We start from the raw sequence: 22,813 nt of genomic DNA on the forward strand, positions 1-22,813 counted from the left end.
GAGGAAGAGGGCAGTTATAGAGATTCCAGAAAGAAAACTTACAAAAAAAGAAGAGGACATCAATGAAAAATTTTAAAACAGAAGAAGGAGAACAAAAGGAAGTTTAGCCAAAGTCATAGACAAGCTAGAAAGTTTTGGAACCCTGTTGTTAAATTTAGTTACATACTTTTAAAAGCAAATTGTATATAATAGAGATTCATGGTTTCATATGCAATCCTCTCTTTCATTTCTTCATAGTATATGGAAATGTTCATATTTATTGATATTTATCAAGTACATAAAATCACTTGGCCCAGATGAACTACATCCTTTGGTACTGTAAGAACTGATGAATGGATAGTTGAAAGATCATACCAAAAAGGTGAGGTACTAAAAGGCTGAAAAAAGGGAGAAAACCCCTGTTTTCCTGATTTTCACCAAATGGAAGAAGCAAACTATAGTCCAATGAAAAATACTAGACTGAATCCTTAAAAAAATGATCAGAAAACAAAAGTAATATGTTTTCATAAAGAACATGTCATATCAGATTTATATATATTAGGGCAATCTTGTTGCTTTAAAAGAGTCCCTGCTCCTAGGAAGAAGATAAAACCTCCACAGTGCTCTTCTCTAATCAGATTTGAACTGGGGTATTATGTTCAGTTCTGTACACCATAGTTTAAGAACATCTACAAGCTAGAAAATGTCCAGAGGAGGGCAATCAGGATGAAAAGGGCCTAGAGTCCATTTCATATAATGGAAAAAGGATTTCATTTCTCCTGCCTTGGTCCTAAAAGATAGAATCAGGAAGCATTCATAGAAGCTGACATAAAGGCAAATTTAAGCTTAATATCAGGCAAAATTCCTTAACAATTCAAATTGTTAAAAAACAGATGAGCTGCTTTACAGTATAATAGGTTTTCCATCTTCCGGCATCTTTAAATGAAATTTGGATGACTAAATTCTGGAATGTTATATTGGAGGTTCCTTTTGGTTATTGATTAGACTAGAGAGTCACTGAGATTCCAACTCTAAAATTCTGTGGCTCAGTATTACATCATTTAATCAATACAATAATCATTTGCATTTTTCAAAGAAATGTATAGTTATCCAGGTCTAACCTTTCTACTGACTTACCATCTCATATCCAACTGCCTTTAAAACATCTTGAATTAGCTGTCCAGAAGGTTTCTTGAACTTAATGTCCAAAACTAAACCCGTTATCTTTCCTTCTCCATGTCAAGCTTCCCTATTACTGTAGAGGACACCACTATCCTCCCAGTCTCCCATGTTTACAACCTATATGTCATGCTAATTTCTTAATATCTCTATCCACACCCCCATATCCAGTACATCATCAAAATCTGTCAAGTTTACTTTTGCAGCATCTCTCAAATATCTATCCATTCCCCTTCTCTCCTCTGATACTGCCACCATTCTGATAGAATTCTTCATTGTCTCATCCCTGGACTATTGATCTGCTTGCCACAAATTTTTCCCTAGTACTGTTCACTCCCTATTTAGTCACTAAAGTGATTTTCCTGAAAGAATGTTTGCCTATGTCACTCATATACTCAATAATTGTATCTTGGGTCATCTGCAGTCATCCTGATGAATATCTGGGTCACTGGATTCAGATGACTCTGGAGAAGTGAGGCTGGTGACCTTGCACAGCCCTCCCTTACTCAAAACAAAGTCAAGTGCAAGTCATGTCATTATTTCTCTGATGGCATGGTCTTCAGTAACAAAGGACAAACACAACAAATTCCAGTGACTCCCTATTACTTCCAGGAGCAAATACAAAATCCTCCGTGTAGCATTCAAATCCTTCCATAATCTACTCCACCTACTTTTCGAGTATTTTTACACCTTACATGCATCTAAATACTCTTTAGTCAAATGCAACTGGCCTCCTTGCTGTTCCACAAATACATTCTGTCTCTTAGTTCTGGCATTTTCTCTGGCTGTCTGTCATTCCTGGAATGTTCAATTCTTTATATCTCTGGCTTTCTTCAAGTTCCAGTTAAAATCTTAACTTTTGTAGGAAGTTCCTCTTAATTCTAGTTCTTTCCTTTGTTAATTTATTCTTGTGCATATAGCTTGTTATGACTTATTTGTTCACTTGTTCACTCATCCATCAGATTGTGAGCTCCTCAAGAGCAGAGACAATCTTTGACTTGCTTTGTGTGCTTGGCTGACTGAAGAGACATCCAGCTAGCCACTTGATAGGATATCTATTCTACTGTGTATCACAGAGTGGATAATACACATTGTTTATACACGTTTTTGTGAGTGGGTTGCTAGGTTAAAATTTTAGTTAAAGAGTCTATATAATATTTAGGTGAGGATATAATTTGTCATTGGTAAGCAATAGGATTAACTAAAGAGTGTCACCACCTATAGGGATAAAATATCACATTCATATAATATGATATAAAGTTGGACAACCTCTGTGATGCCCTGGTACCCACAAAATGGGAGGGGAAAACCCTCTAGGTTGCTGGCCAAAAGAGAAACACTTACTATTTATATTCGCTTTGAGCCAGGAGGTCCCCTAAAATAACCATTAAGCGGTGCTTGGGCAAGGACCTATTGTTGTCCAATTCATGAGATCCAGAGTGAATTGGATTAAAGTATTGGTCTTTGAGAAAAAAAAAATCTAGCCAGTAAACCTCAAGTGAACTAGATAGCTTTTGGCCATCAAAATTGCCTTCCTTTGACAGAAGACCCTCAGCTAAGGGAAGAATTGAGGAGAGGAAGAAAGAGAAGAGGTGAGAAGAGGAGAGGAGAAGAAGGGGAGAGGAGGCAGCAGAAGAGGGCAGGGGGAAAGGGTGAAGAGGAAAGGAGGAGCTAAATTGCCCAACTGGAACTGGTCAGCTAGCTAAAACTAACAGTTGTCATTAAACTTTTTTGATAGCTGGTTTCTTCTGAAATAAACAACACTATGCAGAAATGAACTGATGAAAGAGAAGTGGAAAACAGTATTTTGAAATTTGCTGTGAAGGAAATGGAATTCTCCAGATGATATCTTAAAATTATGAACAAAAAAAGGAGAACCTAAAATAATCTTCCCAGTTTTAAATATTTGGCTTTAGCCACTGCTAGATTGAACATGCAATTTATCTTTGCATACCCTAGCTTTCACATAACCTCATTTACAGGGATAATATGACTTCAGATCAGTATTAAGGCATTAGATTAAATAAAAACAGAAACCAAGTATTAAGCCTCATATACAGTATAACTACTACATAAGTGGACAAATTATGATGCTTTTTCACAAAATGAAAACTTTATTTTCTTTCCCTTAATGGCAAGAAGGTAATTAATTCTTTGCAATTACTCTTAAAGTTTTGAGGTACAAGGGGGGCTATAAAGGTTTTATTTAGAAAGAAGGAAACGAAAAAATAAATATAACTTGTCTCCATAGAATGTTAATGCCAGTTAAAAGCTATTTGTCACTTGAAAAAAATTGTCTTCACAATTTTAATGGAGAAGAATTGTCAGGAGTAAAATAGTGATTGTTATTTTAAAGTATGATAACTAGAAGCAGAATTCACATTAACCTCCAAGTTAGTCTGTTGAAAATTTGACTTCATTTTCATCTTTTGTTGTAAACAAAATAGATTTATATTCGTTAAAGCTGACAGCTAACTTTGACATTAAAAGAAATAATAACTGACAACCCTTTTTTTCTAAAACAAAAACCAAAAGAAATTGTCATCATCTTCAAATTCACACAATTTGGAGATTTCCTTCTGGATCCTATCTAGAGAAAGTCAAGACTAAAATTGTTGTCTTATATTTTGCTTTCTTAGGGTTGTATTCTACCTTGAATTCACACTTTTATTATGATCGTCCCTTTAGAAGCACAACCACAAACTTTCTACTAGTTTTTCTCTCCTCTTTATCCTTAGCTACCTTCAAAACACTCACCATCATCATCAACACCATCACCACAGCCACTCAGGTAGGATACTAGATAATAAATAAGTCAAGGTAGAATTTTTCAGAGGCGATTCCTGACTTATAGGTTTCATTCTAAGCATCCCCTTGCTTCAGGCAGAAAAGTCATTTTATGAGGTTATATCTTTATATATTCATTATATGCAAGACATTGTACTGAGTATTATAGAGGTCCATGATCTAGTGTGAAATATAAAATGTAGCCCCCCCCCCCCATACAGGATGATCTAATAATCACTAAGTGACTAGTAAAAGTGGGAAGCATTGTGAGATCAAAAGATGTCATTTCTGAATGGAATGGGCAAAAAAAAAAATGTTATATCTACAAGGTAGGATTTAGTAACTTATAGAAATATCACATAATTTAGAACCAGAAAAGATTTTAGAGATAATTATAATGGTAATTTAAATGGGAAAATCATTCCCATTCATTAATAATAAGCCCATGTGACCTACTTAAATCACACTGAAGCCTAAGTCACATGTGATAAGAGGTGGAACAGGAAACATGGAGCAGAACTGGGAGGAAGCTGGTCAGGCTAGTCAGAGCTGAGGACAGAGGCAAGCAGACACAGGTAGGTTCATGAGTATTTGTTTGGGGGAAGGACCCAGCAGGGGGTGGGGGGAGGCTTAGAAATGCCTTTCTTTCCTGCAGTGCTAATATGCATTCTTGGCCACTATGACGAATTTAGCTTTCTGGTTAGGGATTTGGCTTTCTGGTATCTGACTAATTGTTTTTCTTCTGCCTTCTGTATGGAGAGTCTGTTATGCTTTGGGATTGAGAACTACTCTGGCATATTCATGGTCACCAACATTCACAGTGATATGAATATTGCCTTGGCTATACAATAGTGTAGCTGACTCCTCTCAAATTATGAAAGAGGAAACTGAGATCCAGAGAAGTGAAACGACTTGCCTTAAGTTATGACTACTTGAGTGTTAGAGCCAGGCTATTTCTCCAAGTTCTCTGACTCCAAAATGAGTGACATGCTTTTTCTACCGGAACACATTTTTGTATCCCGTACACAAATGCTAATAGATTTGTAGTTTTAATTAGAGATATAATCCCAGAGAGAGACAATGTGTCTTCTAATCTCTCTGAGCTAAATAAGAGTTCCATCATTTTGAGCCAAAATAAGAATTTTAACAAGATCTAAACTAATTTCACACATGAAATTGTAATTATTTACCAGTTTCTCACAAATTCTTAAATTTAATCATGTAGTATAATGGTTCAATATTACTTCCCCAGGGACTGTACAGTAAACCTACTTTTTTCTCCACCGCAGGAAGATCAAAGCAATTCTGTAGTCTCATATAATATCAAGTGTACAACATATCTCACAGGTTCATAGTGAGGGTCAAATGAAGCAATGTGTATTTGATGTTTTATAATACATAGCATATTAAATAAATGATGTGGATCCCTGGATTTTCCTGAGGAGTTGGTCTTAAGAGTCAGGAAAGACATATAAAGATATATGCATATATGCAACTTAACTTCTCGATGTCCTAGACAAATCTCCAACTCCCTAAGTTGCAGAACAGTTGCCAATCAATATTGATGGAGTTTGCTTACTAAGAGTTATCCACAACAGTGAAATTAAAGATTACAGTCAAATACATAGAAAAGGTTTTGCAAGGGACTTTTGATTTCATTGGTATAGGGAATACCTTTTGAGAACATTTCTTCCATAAAAAGCAAATTGGTAATTGCTTTTTAATTTACTGTTTTGGAGAATTTCCTGGAGCAGTGAGAAGTTAAGTGACTTGTGCCACACAGCCATAGTGTGTCAAAGGAGCATTGTCATCCCACATCTTTGTGATTCTTCAGCAAATGAGATCTAGAAGGATGCATCTATTCAGGTCAGAGGATCTTAGATACATCACAGATTTAGAAATCAAAGGAACTTTAGAGTTAATCTACCTTCTTCATTTTATATGTAAGAAAATTGAATCCAAATGAGGTTAAGAGGCTTGCCTCAAGCCAGAGAAGTATCAAACTCCAGAGCCTAATGTTAAACTCATCCTGTGTCTCAAAAACTAGTGGTCTTTCCTTTAACCAAAGGATCTTAACCAGGGGTCCATCAACATTTTGTAAAATATGTTTTTCTAGTGTATTTCAATTGGTTTTATTTAAAATCCTATAACTTTTATTTCACATATTTGAAAACATTATTCTGAGAAGTAGTCTGTTGGCTTCACCAGACTGCTGAAAGAATTCATCACACACACTACACAAAGGCTAAATACCTCTATCCTACATCATGCTGCCTCTTTTGAAGCCATGTTGACTTTGAGGTAGAAGACTAATCCCAAGAACCAAAAGAATTCCATTTCTTTTTTTAACTGAAAAAAAATATGAATTTTTAAGTGTCTCACAAATTCTCATCTTCTATGCTACGCATTCAAAGGATTTTGGAGCAAGGCCACATACCTTTGCCTTTTCAAAGCTTCTGCACCTGTGCTGGAAGTGTGACTAATATTACCTGTTCCTCCCAGCTTCACTCATCTGTAAATCTGACATAGTCTGGCTGGGTCCCTCTCGTCTGCTGCCAAACTTGATAGGGCTGCTCACAGAGTCTTTTGCCATCCAAAGAACCATTAGAGAAGCTCAGAGATGTGTGAATGCACAAGCTCAGAGAAACTGTGACTTTATGGCAAAATGATTCAGTGGATCCTACAGACAGGAAATACTGACAATTACAAAGCCTCCCCCAAAACGGATTTTCCAAAGATTAATTTTACCAAGAGGGAGTTTGTCAAACTTGCATCTTGTCATTGTTTACACACTCATCAGGACCTATGTCATTTAAACTTGGCAATACCTCCGAGCCTCGTTTGTTCTTCTGGGTGGTGGCCATAAGTTGGCCATTGTACTTTTTCTTGATTATCTGTTATCTCAATCTCTACAATTCTTGTCTTTTTGAATAAGGATATCTAATTCCAAATATCCCCTACTCTTTACCAGGGTGAATCCGAAATCTGACACTGAGCTTTTATATTAAACAACTAGCTTTGAGCAAGAAAGCTATGCTACATCATATCTCCAACAAGAACTCTCCTTTGATTATCCTTGTTATTTATAGTTTTGAGCTCTTGGTCTTTTTTATGCTTGTTTGTTTTTGAAATGGTCCTTTTTCTCTTGAGCTTTGAAGTTATTCCTAGCTTTTCATTCCCATTTCAGCATTTCCATTTTCTCATTTTATTACATCTTATTTAGCCAATTATAATTTTGACAGATTTTTGTATTTTAAAATCACTATATATCTAATTTGTTGTTATATCACCATTTATTTGACATAATTTTAGTGTTTTTTTCCAGACATCATAGCATCAATATGTCAACCAACAGAAACTATAAATCAGGAGTAGGGAACCTGTAGCCTCAAGGCCACATGAAGCCCTTTAGGTCCTCAAGTGCAGCTATTGAACAGAATCCAAACTTCACAAAACAGATCGTTTTAGATAGATAGATACATAGGTAATTATTAATTATTATAGGAAGATAATACATAAAAGAAGAGGTGAAAAGCGAAAGGTAGGTAACCAATCAAAGGGGAAATGAGCAATGTGACTAGAATTTCTGACAACATGGTGGTTCCAGGTAAGGATTCAGCAGTTACTTTAATATAGAAATGAATCAATAGCAGGTAAAGAGATGAATGATCACTCCCACTTGTTGTCATTTATCCTTCATTCTCAAAGAAAATCAATGATATTAACAGGGTGTTGTCTTGACTTGCAAGTAAATTGGATTTAAGTGAGGCATAGCAGTGTAGAGTCATCTAAGTTAAGGGAAAATACATAGGTCAGAACAACTGGTGATGGCTCCAAAAGTAGTGGGGAAGCTTGGGCTTATTGAATTAAGGTCTTTCCCTGGTTTCAGTTGGTCTGAGGCAATACCCATTCAGTAGCTAAAGGCGAGGTTAGTATTGAAGCAAAGGATGACCCAGTTTGTCCTTACAAAAGAATTAATCTTGGAAGAGAAGACCCTCAGAGTTGGTGGCCAGAACAGAAACAATTGCTATTAACACTCACTATGAGTCATCAAAACCCAAACAATGAGCAAGTGAAACTGGACTAGAACCTATTATTACTCTTACTTAACTAAACTTTAAAGAAAAATGAGAACTTCTTAATCAAATGCATAACACAGTATCTCAAGTTGTTGGGATGTATGAATTCTCTCAGATCAAAAGATTAGAAATAATTCATAATTCTAATGATACTTAGGAAAGATGAAGAATAACCGATACTGAACTTAGGTTAAACTAAATTCAACAAAACAAAAGTTTTTAAATACTTACATAAGTAAAACCTTAACTTTTCATTTGTCACTTGCCATTTCAAACAGTAGCTCCATTATAATGAGAATTTGAAAAGGAAGCATTGTAACAAACAGCTAGGTTATTGAAATATTTTCAGTGCAAGAGCTCTTACAGTACAAAAATAATTAAATTATTGGTCAATGTTCATTTGTCAGACCTCAAACAAGTGGACAGCTAACAGAGTTTGCTATTACAAGGATTTCGTCTTTTGGGTAGAGATGGCTCTTATTTAAACAGTAGGGACTTTTCTCTGAAGAACACAAAATGTATTTCCCTTTAATTTTTCATTATGAGGTTGATGTTGTGAATTAAGTGGATTCCTCTCCAGTACTCCAAAAGAGAAGAAATTATATGGGAAATACTCAACACAATAATATTAAATTAAATGATATTAATGCTTTTGTGAAAGTTATTTATAATTGGGAAAGTCCCTATTATTCACTTATATTTCTGCCTACATGGTAAAGAGATTCATTCTAGGTAGGCTTCCAGAGGAAGTAATACCTACCTAAGCTTTAAGGTGGTCCTTTTATAATGTGAAATTGTATATTAATTAATTAAATTGTTTTGACAGTGTAATAGTAAAACACTATTTTGTCAGTATTTGCTAATCTGAAGGGCTACACTACTAAACAATATGCTTTATCTAAGTAAACAGCTTTAACTCTTGAAGGGTCAATTTTGCATCCTAAAAGGCAATGTGACAAAAGAAAGTTCATCCCCTTACTGTTGGTGAAAACTGTATATTATCATCATCATTAATGTTAATTAGTGAAAGTATAGTTCAGGTGGTAAAATTACACTGATGAGATTCTCTAAGATTACTTTTTTGAGATAGTGATGACATATGAAAGATGTCATCAAAAGTATTTTTCCTTGCTTCTGACTGCTCTGCTCTCACCAAAATATGCAATAATAATATCAAAATAGATATTTGACCTCAATACAAAAGGTCAGGTTAAAAAATAGAGGCAACTTTGAGGAAATACTGTGACTAGAGGTGAAGAAGGGGAATTCTTAAGCAGACAAAGAATGGAGGTGATCACAAAAGATAAAATTAACAATTCAACTTTAATGACATAAAAGTGAAAAGCTTTTGTGTGAACAAAATCAGTGTCAATAGATATATAAAGGAAGTAGTTATTTGGGAAAGTAAAGTTTTTGCAACCTACCCTTCTGGTGAGTAACTCTTTCTAAGAGTCTTATAAATCTCTTCAGAAATCAAAATACCAGCTTATGGTTTAGATTCCTCCACAAAAAGTTAAATAGGCTCTGAAGATTGATCGAATAATTAGACTTCCTCTCATCAGACATTGATGGCTCAAATAAATCATTATTTTTGCACTGCAAGTAAGATACTTTCTAAGAATCATGTGTACTTTTGTTCTTTCTTCAGGAAATAAAATGCACTATGAAATGTTATCTATTTAGAGGATCCATGTTCTAATTCTTGAATTCAGGAACTCTTCACCTTGGAAATTACTTAGGAAACTCTCAAATCTAGTACTCCTAGGAATATTCCTTTCTCTGCTTAAAAAAAAATGAGGGAGCTAGATCCAGCACTTTTGAAGATATTCACATTTGTCCTTCCTTTACAAGGACTTTGGAATTCAGGAACAGGATGCTCAGACTTCGTTTTCAGATCTCATGAAAGCATATCCTAGACATAGAGCCAAGATGGATTAGAAAGAGAAAGAAGCAGAGTGCTTTCCTCACAATACTTCTGAATAGATGTAAAAAAATATACCTGAACAAGTGTTTGTTGTGAAATGCAAAAAAGAGAAAAATAACGAGGCATTTCTTTCTGCCTACATAAGCATAAGGACACAGATGGCTTTGAAGGTACATTGATGAAAGTTCTACCCAAGAATCAACTCCAAAAGTCCACTAACACAGAAGAATCTGGGTACCAGGGGACATCTAGCAAAAAGAGGTACCAAATTGTGTAGTATTCAGGTACAGATGCCTACTGGTAGCACTGTTTCTCATTACAAATTTGGTTATACATCTAGGGTGGGGGATCTGGAGGAAATGATCTAAGCTTAGACTAATGGTAGTCTTTATGTCTATTGTTCTGAATCAGCAGAGCTTTCCAATAGTGGTCGATAGTGACTCAGTTTAGCAGGATTCCATTGAAACTCCAACAGAAGCAAGTCCATAGATTGTTGCTCAGACCCAAACCCAAGTCAGGAACTTACAGACCTCAAACTAGAGGGAAAAACCTTAGACTTTCCTGAATCATACCACTTTGGGAAGATTGAAATCTTACAGATCTATATCCTTAATTTGCTTTGAGACCTTCGAATAATTCAATATTCCCTAAAAATTACCTGAAAAATCAGTCTAGATATTCCTTCCAAATGTGCACAGAGCTTTGCCCCATTATCAAGTCTAAAGTCGTAAAATAGGTTTGAAGAATAAGCCGAAAAATTCATACCATAAAAAGTGATATGGTGACAAGGAAGGTGAAGAAACAGAGGCAGAAGAACAGAATGATTGATTCCAAAATATCTTTAGCAAATCATCAAAAAAAAAAAAAAACCACAGCTTTGAAACAAATTCAACTAGAATTCCCGAAAAAAGAATTAAAAGCAATATATTTGAAATGAGATTACTGGAAAAATTTAAAAATGAGAATTATAGGATTGAGAATCAGAAAAGGGAATTAATAGCTAAGGACTAGAGGCAGAAAATCTCACCCAAACAACAGATTCCATGAAAATTAGAATTGATCAAATAGACCTTAATGACTCCATGAATGGCAAATATTTTTAAAGTCGAAATAGTAGAAAAAAAAGTGGGAGAAAATATAACGGTAACTCATACTAAATAACTAACATGAAACTGGTGAAACTAAAAGTCATCTGCCCCCACCACATAAAAAAGAGCCCATACATTATATTTCAAAAAATCATAACACTTTCCAGAAATCTTAGAACAAGAGAGTTTATAAAGTCAGTACCAGTAATCTCTTTCCATTTGTTTGGCATCAAGTGCCTAATATGTTCCAGGGAATACAAAAAAAGGGAAACTCTCTGCTCTGAAAAAGCTCAATCCAATGGAAGAACAGACATAGAGAATTCATTTGTCACAACATGAAATGAAAATTGCCAAAATATAACAGTGAAACTTTAGAGCCTTCAACTTCAAGAGAAAAGAATACAGTAAGTAACCAGAAATAAATAATTCAAGTAATGAGGAGTGACGGTCAGGATTACCTATGATTTAGCAGCGACAGTCATAAAGGTACAAATCTTTGAATATAAAGGCAAAGTATATAAGCTTACAACTAAGAATCATTTACCTAACAAAATTTATTATAATCCTAGAGGGAGGAAAATGGATTTTATTGTAAAATAAAAAACTTCCAAGTTTTCCTGATGAAAAGATGAGAAATTGCACAGAAATACTGAAATACAAATACATAAGTCAAGATAAATCCAAAAACATTAACAGCAGTGATCAAACATAAAGGAATAATCAAGGATAGATGACTTAAATTACAATTTGGGGAGATTATCTATCTATCTATCTATCTATCTATCTATCTATCTATCTATCTATCTATCTATATATCTATCTGTCTGTGTCTGTCTGTCTATATGTATTTCTTAAGAACCCTATTCTCATTCATCAGAGTTCATAAGTCTAATTAGACAGATAGTGAGAATTTTTTGTTATGTTTTGATGATTTCATGGTGAAGAATGAAAAGGGAGAAAAATAGACTGGGAGAGAAAAGGGGAAACAGGAAACAAAAACCATCAAAATTGTCTCACATTAGATATAGAATTATAAGTCTATAACAGAAATCAATAAGAAATAGGTTGGAGCAAGGAACAGTTGATTCTTGAAGCTCACTTTCATCTGAACTGGTCAAAGGAGGGAAAAACACATGTAGATTTTGATACAGATACACATTCAACTCAATCAGGAAGCAGGTGGAAAATGGCAGAATAAGTGGGAGGGAATAATCCTAAGCAAGACAAACTGTAAGGACATACAAAATACTTATAGCACCTCTTTTTGTGATGACAAAGAATTGGAAAATGAGGAAGCACCCACTATTTGGAGAATGGTGGAGCACATTATGATATATAAATGTCATGGAATACTATTTTGTTTTAATAAATTAATAACAATAACTATTAGGGTGGCAAACTATTTTTGCTTTATGTTTCATATTATACTCACAGCAACCGTAGAAGTTAGATGCTGTTATTTTTTTCATTTTTGGTAGGTGAAGGTGATGGTATCTGAGAAGAGAATAGCTCACATTAAGGTGAAGGTTCAGAGAAACTAGAAATACTTTTATGAATTGGTACAGAATGAAGTGAGCAGAGCCAAAAGTATTTACACAATGACAATAGTATTGTAATGAAAAAAATTTTGAAAAACTTAGGAACGTTTTTCAAAAGATTACTATTCCAGAGGACTCATGATGAAATATTCTACCCACCTCCTGATTAAGAGATGATGAACTCAGAGTACAGCTTGAAACATTTCTATTTTTGGAGATGGCCAATGCAAGAATTCATTCTAATTGGACCACACATGCTCATAAAAGGATTTTTTTCTTCTTTCTTAATTGAGAAAGAAGGTGAATTTCTGTTGATTAAAAAAGTTTAATTAAATAAGAAAATGCATATATGCTTTTTATGTATTTTCCTTATAAAGTTATCATTATGGTGAGAAGAATAAAACTCTTTTCTCATTTTGTTACATCATAGAAGAAGGTAAAATGGAAAAGGCAAAATAAAATATCCTTGGGATCTAAAATATCCAGATAGTAGGACCAGATGGAAAAGTATCTTACTGAAACATAAAAATAGCTACATTCACATATAAGACTAGAAAAAAAGTTTGCAGAAAGATATAAAAACCTGAAAGGTCACGTTACAATCTAGTATAAATGTACCTCAGGGTCTAAGTCTGAACAAGTAGACTAGAATTCAACCTATAGTGGAGTGCTGATTCTGCGGGCAAGAGGTAAAAGAACAAAAAAAAGATCTTGCAAAAACTAGATCATTTACAAATGTTCTTGAAAACTGGGATTCAATTCAACTCAAGCTAACCAAATTAATCATTTATCATCTGAACAGAACTGTTGTAGATGCTTAGGATACAACTATAAATACAAAACAGATTCTGCTTTCAAGTTATTGATTTAAAGGAGGAAAAATGCACACAAATAGCTGCCATGCAAGGGAAAGTGAGGTAAATGCAAAGGCTATGTTGAGACTGAAATATTAAAATTCTGAAATGAAAGAAATCACTTACAATTGGATGTGGTCAAAGGAAGGTTGCATGGAGGAGATGGTATCTGACTCAAAACTTTAAGGAAGGAAAATAGTTCAAGAAAAAGATCTGATGTGCACAATCTATTTCAGTGATTTGGAAATAATATAAACAAATTCAGAGTAGGCGGGCAGGGCAGAACAAAAGCAGAGAATGAAAAGCAATCCAGTTTTCTTAGAAGCATGATTATGTGAAAGGGAGTAGTATGAGAAAAGACAGAAAGGTATTTTGGATTCAAATTACAGAGGACACTGAATGCCAATACTCAGGTGGTTACTTTCTAATTTATTGTAATTTTGTAATAATGTCCTCTTTCTCCTCCTACAACAGAACCACCATGACCATTCTTATTGGTGTTATTCTAAATCCCAGTTTTTCTCCCTTTAGTTACAGGCAGCAAAAAATCTGAAATGGGATTACATGGTAATTTCAAACATGGTGGCAGGCAAGAAGTTCAAAATGGGTAGGTCGATGGGTAGAAAGAATCCATGTGTAATGGAGAGTGGTTACAAAAACAAACCAAAAAATAGGGGTTTGTGAGAAAGAAAAAGACAGAACACAGGAAATGGTCCCTGGAACATAAAGAAGGGGAAAAAAGAGAAGAGGGAAGCACAGGATTCAACACTTAATAGAATCTACTCACAACACCACAAGTAAATAAATTTTAATAAAAACTATTTAAATACTTGAAGATGCTTAGAGGCAAATAAAACTCAATTATGTATTCAGAGCAACTAGAAAGACCCTGCTTAGAGATCTTAAAGCATTTATAACCAACAAACTTTCATAGTTATCCAATAATGATTTGAATTTATGAGATGAATGCTTTTAGATAAGATTTGGATAATAATAAATATGATTAAAGATCTTGGAAAAGTGGGCTCAAGTCCAATGAAGAAGTAACCAATGAAAAAACAAGACAAATAAAGGATTCCTGCTCTAAATAAAGGATGCTAAAACAGAATCTTAGGGATTACAAAATTACCAATCTGTATTTCTGGCTCACTTGTAGATAAAATGTATATTTTGTAAATTGACCAAAATATTTAGAAAAGACACTTTGAATTATCCCTTTAATTAGATTTGCAATAATTAGGTGAGCGTGACATTTATTTTAGAAGAGCTATTGAATGAATGCAGAAAACTGCTTCCCCACCAAATTGCAACAATATCAATTATCCTTCAGGTAGGTAAAAATTTCCCCCATGCCTTCTGAGAATGTGGAGATTAAAATTAAATCCAGAACAGTGGGCTTGAGAACACATATGGGACAATGAAATGGATTTTCACCTTAAGAATTTTGATGAAAAATAAAAGGAAATTTAATTAGACACTTACATTTGCATTATTGATTACCAGAAGGATTTTGACTGTCAGGAGTAAATGTCAGGTATACTAATTATATTATTCTACAATTTGTGTAGGAATTAGCATCTGACATTCTTGCACATTAAATACAAAAACACACTTTTGTTCCTATAACTTTTTTTCTTTCATAATGCTTCTTTCTCTTCAATTTCCTATCATCTTGCACATCTATGGGATAATGAGATGAAACTGAGCACAGTACTGAATGTAGATTGGTGGTACACTATTCTATAAGTTTAAGTATGCAGACAGTGTGATTATTATCTCTGCTCCACTAAGGGGTCTTTATGGCCACTAAGAAAGATTAATTATAGCTCACATCAATTTTGGCCTCTAGATGTCATGTAAGAACACAACACTGGAGAGGGAGCTGCAGAATTTTTATTATGTCCATCAGAAACAGAATGAGAAGGAGGGGAGAGAAGAAAAGGAAATTCTTTTCTCTTACAGAAATAACACTAGGCAAGCAAAAGACAGATAGGCAGGAAAAAAATGTCATAGAATTGTGTTACTGAATGTCATTTCAATTAATCAGCCCTTAAGATAAAAAGAAGGCAGATGAGGCCAGATAACAGATGCACACCATGCTAGCAATCTCTAAGAACAAAAGTGATGTCAATGACAACATTCAAGTAATCATGGGAATACAGTCAATAAGGCTGTATATACCTTTTGAGTTATAAACTGGATAAGGCTTTTAAAATCTTTTGAAAATAAAAGCATGTGAGTATGAAGGGAGAGGAGGAGGATTCTTAAGCAGTCATGTATTTTTTTCATTCCAGATGTGTTAATTTTAGGCTTGACAAATGAGAACTTGTTTAAATTGCTGAACTAACCACTTTGCAATAGATAAATTGAAATGTACTTCAGTCCCTAACCCCAAATGGAAAAAAAGAAGAAATTTGATCTATGACAGGAACAGTGAGTAACAGAAGTGTTTTATAACAGTTTGAAAAAAGACTATATTGGTTCTTTCCTGTGTTTCTTACAAGTGGAAGCTAATTCATCACATTTTCACTCCCAGGCTACTTAAGGACAAAGTGAAAGAACCACAGGACCTCCTCTTTCCGTTTGCAGCAATGGACACCAAAAACAAGGCACATAAATGTTTTTCAAGGAAAGCAGTGCTCTTGAGAGTTTCATCTTCTATAAAATGAGAGAACCAGACAGAACTGAAAATTGGGAAATCATTCAGAATAAGATAAAAATACTAAAATAGACATAATAGTCTGCCCCTGAAAAGTAACACATCCAAGACTAGAAAAGTTTTCTAGTCCAGAAAGCAGTAGCAATTTGATGTGATGAGAAAAATAGGATTATGAGGAACACAAAACACTCTGATCCTAAAATAAATTCAGAATCATCCCCCAGTGGGACCTCAGTAGTTTAATCAGGAATTGAATTTCCCTTCAGTTAGCTAAGGTTGAATTTTCTCATTCCCTCTGCCTACTACTCCCTAAAGACTAGTCTTAGATGATGTCCATTGTACTGTCTGGTCTTCTACTCATAATTATAGTTCTAATTAACTTGTTTCCATGATACCGAAAAGAAAGTAGTGATGGCAAAAAGGAGAGTTGCTGGGTTTTTTTGTTTTTTTGTTTTTTTGGGTTTTTTTTTTTTTTACCACAACTCATGACAACATGAGGCAACAAGCTGTATTGGAAAGCTGAGATTCAAGAGTCCTGAGTTATTGTCCTTACTTTGGTGATGTATAGCTATGGGAACAAACAGAAAATATGACTCATCTCTAGGTCTCACTTTCTTCTTCCATAGAATAAGGAGCTGAACTATAATTGTTCTTCCAGTTCTAAGATTTTAGAATTTATCTTTACTTTCAGGAAATCGAGCTACTATACCTAGAAATTTCACCTAATAACTATCAAATATCACTTAAACCAGGAATGAATAAAGAATGAATGAAAATGCACTTACTATGTGCAAAACACTTTACTAACCATTATGACTACAAAAAGAAAAGCAAGAGAGTCCTTGCCTTTAGTAGTGCACACTTTTAGTAGGGTTGGTGTTGGATAATACAAATGGGAGGACTGAGCTGCAATCAGATGGAAAAACTCATGGTCCCTGTAATGCAGAAGTAAAGCAGATCTTAATCTTGCTTAAGTTCTTTCCACTGTTAGAAACATGCCCATTTCTGATGTATGACTATTTGACAGTGGTGTGACCTTCTTTTCTGGGTCTTCAGTAACTGTAGCTGCTGAAGAGAAGAGGGCTTCATCACCTGCAGAAGCAGTTACCAGATATTATCTCTATATGGATTAATTCTCTGGATGATTGCTAGAATGTTGGAACCAGAACTAGCAGTACGTAAGAAGAGAATGATGCTGTTATTCCCATAGTATTGAGGGTAATGGTGGTAGAGAGCTTGGTGGATCCATTCTCCAAAGGAGTCTCTCACCTTGATAATGGCTATGGGAGTGAGGGAGGGGGCAGGCTGGAAGAAGAGCCAGTACTCTAGGAAGCTACTACTATTCCTAGGACTGTTAGAGTCCTAAGCTATCATCACCAATGTTGGAAGCAAGATACAGGTAAGAGATGTTAGTTTGGCAAATGCCACTTCTTGTCTTTCCTTCAAGGTACCTTATCGCATGCCAATAACGCAAAAGAATCACCCTTACTATTATTTTCTGAGTATTGGGTTTCCAACAGAAGAACTGAGCTGGAAGGAGGATTCTAAGATGAAAGAGACATGGTGAACTTACGAGGATCTGAGTTTTGCATATATGTGAGTGATTTCATTCCAAATCTAAAAGATTTTTTTTTAATAAAACCATTCATCAAAAAAAATATACAATAATAGTAATAGTATATATTATACATGCATATATACATATACATACACACATATATGTGTGTGTATATATATATATATATATATATATATATATATATATATATATATATATATATATATATATATATATATATATACATATATATATATCACTAAACCCAGGCCTAATGCCATGTAATTATAATAAATTTTGACCCCTCAGAAGAGATAAACATTTTTCCCTTTTATCCCTTGGAGATAAAAAGGATTGTAAGTAAAGAATGTTGCATATGCTTTCATACATTTTGGTTGGATGTGCTAATTACTTTTCTTTGTTACAAAAGAAAGTTAGTTGAGTGATGGATAGAAGTATGTCCAGAAATTACTACGATAAAAATTAAAAGTTATTAATAAAAATTAATAAATATTTTTTAAAAGTTATCCATTTAGTTCTATTTTTAACCTTATCAATGTCATTATCAGTAATTGGCATTAGAAACTTATTTAGAACTTAAAGATACGGGAATTGAAACTCAGTGTAGTTGTCCAATGTCACACAGATGGTCTGTATCAGAGTTAGTGCTAGAATCCAGATTTTTTTTTTTTGCTCAGAAATTAACAGTTGTGTAGAAGAATGAAGCTAAGGAAGAACAGAAAACTGAGAAATTAGGGAAATAGATCAAAAAGTCAATGTACCAAATAATGAGAATTTCACCCCACCCTCAAGTCTCTGTCATTTAAATCACTGCAATTCAAAATCTAACTCAAAGGAAGGAATAGATATGCACTGTAAGCAAGAACTTATACACTCATCCCATCTGCTCCACTTAAGAAGGAAATAACTTCTTTCCCTCTATCCTCCACACTGTGCCTACTGAAGTATGGACAGATGTTTCCCAAAACTCCAACTGAATGCAAGAGGAATAGTGGGTGATATGAGCATAAAGTAGAAAACTTATGACAGTAAATTAATTTAATAGCCAAAATCCCTGGAACCCATAATGAAGTATACTATGTAGTAACAGAGTCTTTGTAATACATCTAAGTTTCTTGCATACTCACCATTTGGCAGCATTAACAGCAGACATGAAAGTCTTTTGCAAATATTTTGCTATACTATATAAACTGCTAAAGGGAATTAATTTCTCTACTACAATTTGTTCTGAATTTAGCCTGTTAGATGAATGGCCAATACCCATGATATGGCCAGAAAAGAAAAGATTAACTCAAAAAATATCTTCTGTCATTTTGTTTTGTTTTAATTCTTTTTAAATATGCTCCATTTTACTTCTTCCTAGGGTCTCAAGTTAGGGTCATTGAGTTGAAGTTGATGCCATTGAACACTCCCCATCTGTTTCTATGTCACATTTTCGTTTGCTATTCTCAATGTTTTCTAAGGAAAATTGAGCTGAGACAAAATCAGTCAGCCAAGCTACTAGATGATCCAGACTTTTACCAATTCTAAATGAGAGAAGAGACAAATAAGAAAATGCCAAGGCATGATTTAAAGTGGAAAAGGATAGAAAAATAAACATGGAAATTTTCTGTTCTGCTTTGTGTCGCTACAGGGAAAGTATAATTTCGCAGGCAAATAATTTACCATTTTATCACAATTACCTTTTCTTTTAGGAAATCTAGGAAATCCTATGTGTGTTTGTGAAAATCATTACTTATTTACCTAGAAAAACTAAACTAAGTTGGACTATATTTCAGCTAGTGATTTAAACACTTGTCTGGCATCTTCGATTTGGGGCTCATATGAGTAATAATATCATGCAAGTGCTATTTTTCCATGTTGATGATCCTCAAAATGGAGAGCTATGAGAGTCTACTCTGAACTCTTCTGTAAATAAGCGGGACAGAATATAGAGGATAAGTTATTATTATATTTCTTTTTATAACTTCACATGTCGTGTGATCAAATCACTTCACATCTCTGTATCAACCATGACTGTATCACTTAACTATTATTCTGATTTCAGTACCCTAAAAGATGGAGCGGCAGAATGTTATTGTGGAAAGAGTGCTTGTTTGTAGGTAGAAGACTCAAGTGGAAATTTCACTTCAGTATCTCTGGGCCTAAATTTCTTCAGTATTAAAATGAGGGGATTGCACAAGCATCTGGGGTTTGAAAACTATTGTCCAAGGGTCAAATAGTTTCCTCAAGCTGGGTTTTCTTTTTCTCCATTTTCAAATAAAACTTTATATAAAAATATAAAAAGAAATTCTCAATTCAAGTACAAAAACAAGCTGGTGGACAGGATTTGGCTCTCAGATTATAGTTTGCCTGCCACCTAGTGGGTCTTTTTTGTTCACATGTAACTTATTTTAAGGGTTATTCTATAGTTTGAGCATGCCAACTATCTCAATGTTGGAGGAATAAGTCAACATTTCTTTCTTTTGCATATATACTTATTAATTTTGGCTCTCTTTAGATTATTTTGATTAAATCAAATCCCAGTTTTTCTCTCATGATTAATCATAATCCATCAGGCCCACACTGAAATGAAATAATAGCTGAGAATAGTAATGCTTCATTATAATAATTAACTCTTTTTGAGCTTAGGGGGCAACAGCTTTTTTTTTTTTTATTTTAAAAATGTATTTTCAGTACTCAACAATCACTTCCATAAGATTTGAATTCAAAATTTTTTCCCCATTTCTTCCCACACTCCACCCCAGCACAGCATGCACCCCATCCACCACTTTGTCCAGTCTGTCCTCCCTTCTATTACCCACAATTCTTCCATCTTCCTTCCACTCTATTTCCCTGTAGGGCAAAATAGATTTCTATATCCCATTTCCTGTATGTCTTAATTTCCAATTGCATGATAAAACAATTTTAACATTCATTATTAAAGCACTGAATTCCATATACTTTCACTTCCTCCCTCTCTACCCACCCTCATTGAGAAAACAAGTAATTCAATATGTTACATGTGTAACAATGCAAAGCACTTCCATAATAGTTATGTTGTAAAAAACTAACCACATTTATTTCTGTCCTATCCTGCCCTTCATTTATTCCATTCTCTCCCTTGACTTGTCATCCCACAATAGTGTTTGCTTCTGATTGTCGCTTTTCCCAATTCCCTTTTATATTATCTTCTCTCTCCTATCCCCTTCCCCTTGCCTTCATGCAGGGTAAAATGGATTTCTATATCCAATTAAATGTGTGTTATTCCCTCCCTAAAGCAAATCCCATGAGAGTAAAGCTCACTTATTTCCTTTCATCAACTCCTGCTTCCCCTCCATTGTAAAAGTTCTTTCTCCCCTCTTTTTTGTGAAATGATTTGCTCTACCCTATATCTGCCTTTTGCTTACCCCTAGTACATTCCACTCAAGAGTAAATTTTATTTTTCTTAGGTATTCTCCCTTCATATTCAGCCCAATTTATGCCCTCTGTGTATGTATAAATATAAACACCTACACCCATGTACATGCACATACCTACACATAAATAATGTACACATACATACATGTCCATATACAACTGCATATACACACATATATGTGTATGTATACATACACACAGAGAGACATATGTATCTTTATATCTATACATATCTATCTATATCTATATCTATATCTACATATTCCCTTTAATGACCCTAAAACTGAAAAAAGTGTTATGAGTTACAAATAACATCTTACCATACAGGAATGTAAACAGTTCAGCTTTGATGAGTTCTTTAATACTTCTCTTTCCATTTTTCTTTTTATGTTTTCTTGATTCTTGTATTTGAAAGTCAGATTTTCTATTCAGCTCTGATCTTTTCAACAAGAATGCTTGAAAGTCCTCTATTTCATTGAAATTCCATTTTTCCCCTGAAGTATTATTCTCAGTTTTGCTTTTTAATCCTATCTCCTTTGACTTGTGGAATACCATGCTCCAAGCCCTTCAGTCACTTACTGTAAAAGCTGCTAAATCCTGTGTTATCCTGATTGTATTTGCATAACACTTGAGTTGCTTCATTCTGGCAGCTTGTAATATTTTCTCCTTGACCTGGGAACTTTAGAATTTGGCTACAATATTCCTAGGAGATTTCCTTTTGGGATCTCTTTCAGGAGGTGATCAGTGAATTCTTTTCATTTCTATTTTGCCCTCTGGTTCTAGAATTTCAGTGCAGTTTTCCTTGATAATTTCTTGGAAGAAGATGGCCAGGTTCTCTTTTTGACATAGTTTTCAGGTAGACCAATAATTTTTAAATTGTCTCTCCTGGATCTATTTTTCAGGTCAGTTGTCTTTTCCGATGAGATATTTCACATTATCTTCTTTTTTCATTCTTTTGGTTTTGTTTTCTAATTTCTGGGTTTCTCATAAAGTCATTAGCTCGCATCTGCTCCATTCTAATTTTTACAGAACTATTTACTTCTGTGAGCTTTTGAACCTCCTTTTCCATTTGGTCAATTCTGCTTTTTAAAGCATTCTTCCCTCATTGGCTTTTTGGACCTCTTTTGCCCTTTGGGTTAGTCTATTTTTAAAGTTGTTATTTTCTTCAGCATTTCTTTGGGTCACCTTTAGCAAGCTGTTGACTTGTTTTTCATGATTTTCTTGCATTGCTCTCATTTTTCTTCCCAATTTTTTCTCCACCTGTCTTATTTGATTTTCAAAATTCTTTTTGAGCTCTTCCATAGTCTGACATAATTGTATATTTGTTTGGAGGTTTTGGATGTAGAAGCCTTGACTTTGATGTCATCCTCTGATGACACACTTTGCTCTTTCTCATCCATGAGGATAGAGGAAAATACCTTTTCACCAAGAAAGTAATCTTCTATAGTCTTATTTTTTCCCTTTTCTAGGCATTTTCCCAGCTTTGACTTTTGAGTCCTTTATCAGAAAAATGGAAGGTATACTACCCCAGACTTCAGAGGTTTTGTGCAGCTGGTTTTCTGAGATATCTCTAGGGACCTGTACATTCTTATTTCCTCCAAGGTGATACAATCAAGGAAGAGGAGTTTACTCTTCTCCTGGTCTGGGCACTGCTCTTGGGAGCTACCACAAGCTTTTCTGCCAAGGATCAGTGAGTAGACCTCCCTCTCTACAGCCACCACCAGCTCCACCACACCAGTGCTCCTCCT

The sequence above is a fragment of the Notamacropus eugenii genome, chromosome 6 (assembly GCF_028372415.1).
Source record: "Notamacropus eugenii isolate mMacEug1 chromosome 6, mMacEug1.pri_v2, whole genome shotgun sequence".
Classification (NCBI taxonomy): domain Eukaryota; kingdom Metazoa; phylum Chordata; class Mammalia; order Diprotodontia; family Macropodidae; genus Notamacropus; species Notamacropus eugenii.